A 3803-nucleotide genomic window follows, 5' to 3' on the forward strand; every position below is an offset into this window, starting at 1 on the left:
CAGCTTCCAGGGAGGAGTGTGAAGGGATGGAGGGATGGAGGACGGGAGGGGGAGGAGGGTGAAGGGATGGAGGGATGGAGGACGGGAGGGGGAGGAGGGTGAAGGGATGGAGGGATGGAGGACGGGAGGGGGAGGAGGGTGAAGGGATGGAGGGATGGAGGACGGGAGGGGGAGGAGGGTGAAGGGATGGAGGGATGGAGGACGGGAGGGGAGGGGCGGGGCAGAGGAGGGCGGAAGGCTAGAGGTGGTAGGGGCAGAGGAGGGCGGATGGCTAGAGGTGATGGGGGAAGAGGAGGGCGGAAGGCTAGAGGTGGTAGGGGCAGAGGAGGGCGGAAGGCTAGAGGTGGTAGGGGCAGAGGAGGGCGGAAGGCTAGAGGTGATGGGGGAAGAGGAGGGCGGAAGGCTAGAGGTGGTAGGGGCAGAGGAGGGCGGAAGGCTAGAGGTGGTGGGGGAAGAGGAGGGCGGAAGGCTAGAGGTGGTAGGGGCAGAGGAGGGCGGATGGCTAGAGGTGGTAGGGGCAGAGGAGGGCGGAAGGCTAGAGGTGGTAGGGGCAGAGGAGGGCGGAAGGCTAGAGGTGGTAGGGGCAGAGGAGGGCGGAAGGCTAGAGGTGGTGGGGGCAGAGGAGGGCGGAAGGCTAGAGGTGGTAGGGGCAGAGGAGGGCGGAAGGCTAGAGGTGGTAGGGGCAGAGGAGGGCGGAAGGCTAGAGGTGGTGGGGGCAGAGGAGGGCGGAAGGCTAGAGGTGGTAGGGGCAGAGGAGGGCGGAAGGCTAGAGGTGGTGGGGGCAGAGGAGGGCGGAAGGCTAGAGGTGGTAGGGGCAGAGGAGGGCGGAAGGCTAGAGGTGGTGGGGGCAGAGGAGGGCGGAAGGCTAGAGGTGGTGGGGGCAGAGGAGGGCGGATGGCTAGAGGTGGTAGGGGCAGAGGAGGGCGGAAGGCTAGAGGTGGTAGGGGCAGAGGAGGGCGGATGGCTAGAAGTGATGGTGCATCCAGCTCCCTTTTTCATTGGACTCTGTTGACTCTTTTCCAAGTGCCTTGGAGCTCTCTTTCTAGGCCTGATTTGACTTTTCTAGGGAGCTGAGACATAGTGTGCATCCCAAATGCCACCCTATTCCCTATTTAGTGCACTACTTTTGACCAGGGCACATAGGGCTCTAGTCAAAGTACACCGGTGGTCAAAAGTAGTACCCTAACGGCTCTGGTGAATGGCAGTGCATTATACAGGTAACAGATTACTCAACTGTTGTTTGTGGACTTTGTACAGATATGTTGTTTTTAATTGTTATTATTATTTAATAAAGGATGAATAACATGGTTTTAGTGTTTGTGTTTTTATCCTGGTGATCTTGGACAGGTGTAGCTCTACTCTGACACTCCTTTCATGTTCATTCCCGTTCCCTCCTGGGTGTGTGTGTGTGTGTGTGTATGTATGTGTGTGTCTGTGTGTGTGTTTATGTGTGTGTCCAATAGAGGCCACACACACACACACACACACACACACACACACACACACACACACAGACACATCCACATACACGTACACATACACACATACACATTCACACACGCACTGTTGTATACACACATCATGCCAACCACACTCTCTCCCCTGGGGGCCTCTATGAAACAGTACCTTAGTTTAGGAGGAAGAGGAGGGGGGCCTCTATTAGCCAGTACCTTAGTTTAGGAGGAAGAGGAGGGGGGCCTCTATTAGTCTGTACATTAGTTTAGGAGGAAGAGGAGGGGGGCCTCTATTAGTCTGTACATTAGTTTAGGAGGAAGAGGAGGGGGGCCTCTATTAGTCTGTACATTAGTTTAGGAGGAAGAGGAGGGGGGCCTCTATTAACCTGTACCTTAGTTTAGGAGGAAGAGGAGGGGGGCCTCTATTAACCTGTACATTAGTTTAGGAGTCAGTACCATAATTTAGGAAGAGGAGGAGGAGAAGGAGGAGGTGGAGGAGGAGAAGGGGTCCTCTGTTAGCCATTACCTTAGATTAGGAATGGGAATGGGAGGATGTGCCCTAGCCAGTATCTTAGTTTAGGAGGAGGAGGAGGAGGAGGAGGGGGGCCTTTATTAACCAGCTCCTTAGTTTAGGAAAGGGGAGAGGAGGGGGGCCTCATTACATCTAAAGCTTCAAAGTGCCCTGCTGTCGGCCCCGTTATATGCCCCCCTCACGCCCACCAACTCCCCCTGTTCGCCCCTCCGACAACACCCAGACTCAGTGTGTCTCCAGCCAACCCAATGCTGCTCAGCTCAGCCATTTGTTTCCCTCTCTCTCTCTGCCCTCCTTTCTCTCTCTCTCCAGCTCACAGGATCTGTTTTAACCATTCAGCCAGAACAGCTAACAGATGGGAACCCTCCTCCTGTTCTGACCTTTAATTATTTCTCTTTATAATCTATTAATAAATAAGTCTGTCTGGTGGAGGTGTGGCTTGGCATATGGGCTCAATGAAAACGAGGGGAGATATATGGTGCAAACACACTTCACTCACCCACATGTGTTATACAACATTTGGGAAGGTGGAACACCTTATAGAGCAGTAGGAGTTTTGTGCTATAGACAAGATATACAGTACCAGTCAAACGTTTTAGAACATCTACTCATTCAAGGGTTTTTCTTAATTTTTACTATTTTTTACATTGTAGAATAATAGTGAAGACGTCAAAACTATGAAATAACACATATGGAATCATGTAGTAACCAAGAAAAGTATTACACAAATCAAAATATGTTTTATATTTGAGATTCTTCAAATAGCCACCCTTTGCCTTGATGACAGCTTTGCACACTCTTGGCATTCTCTCAACCAGCTTCATGAGGTAGTCACCTGGAATACATTTAAATTAACAGGTGTGCCTTCTTAAAAGTTAATTTGTGGAATTTATTTCCTTCTTAATGCGTTTGAGCCAATCACTTGTGTTGTGATAAGGTAGGGGGGTATACAGAAGATAGCCCTATTTGGTAAAAGACCAAGTCCATATTATGGCAAGAACAGCTCAAATAAGCAAAGAGAAATGACAGTCCATCATTACTTTAAGACATGAATATCAGTCTATACAGAACATTTCAAGAACTTTGAAAGTTTCTTCAAGTGCAGTCGAAAAAAACCATCAAGCGCTATGATGAAACTGGCTCTCATGAGGACCGCCACAGGAATGGAAGACCCAGAGTTACCTCTGCTGCAGAGGATAAGTTCATTAGAGTTAACTGCACCTCATATTGCAGCCCAAATAAATGTTGAAGAGTTGAAGTAACAGACACATCTCAACATCAACTGTTCAGAGGAGACTGTGTGAATCAGGGCTTTATTGTCAGATTGCTGCAAAGAAACCACTACAAAAGGACACCAATAAGAAGAAGAGACTTGCTTGGGCCAAGAAACACGAGCAATGGACATTAGACTGATGGAAATGTGTCCTTTGGTCTGGAGTCCAAATTGGAATTTTTGGTTCCAACCACTGTGTCTTTCTGAGATGCGGTGTGGGTGAACGGAGGATCTCCGCATGTGTATTTCCCACCGTAAATCATGGAAGAGGATGTGTTATCGTGTGGGGGTGCTTTGCTGGTGAGACTGTCTGTGATGTATTTAGAATTCAAGGCACACTTAACCAGCATGGCTACCACAGCATTCTGCAGCGATACGCCATCCCATCTGGTTTGGCCTTAGTGAGGAGTACCAGTACCAGATCAATGTGGAGCTATATACAGGGAGTACCAGTACCAGATCAATGTGGAGCTGTATACAGGGAGTACCAGTACCAGATCAATGTGGAGCTATATACAGGGAGTACCAGTACCAGATCAATGTG

This window comes from Coregonus lavaretus, assembly GCF_964263955.1.
Source record: "Coregonus lavaretus genome assembly, contig: HAP1_SCAFFOLD_375, whole genome shotgun sequence".
In the NCBI taxonomy this organism is placed as follows: Eukaryota; Metazoa; Chordata; class Actinopteri; order Salmoniformes; family Salmonidae; genus Coregonus; species Coregonus lavaretus.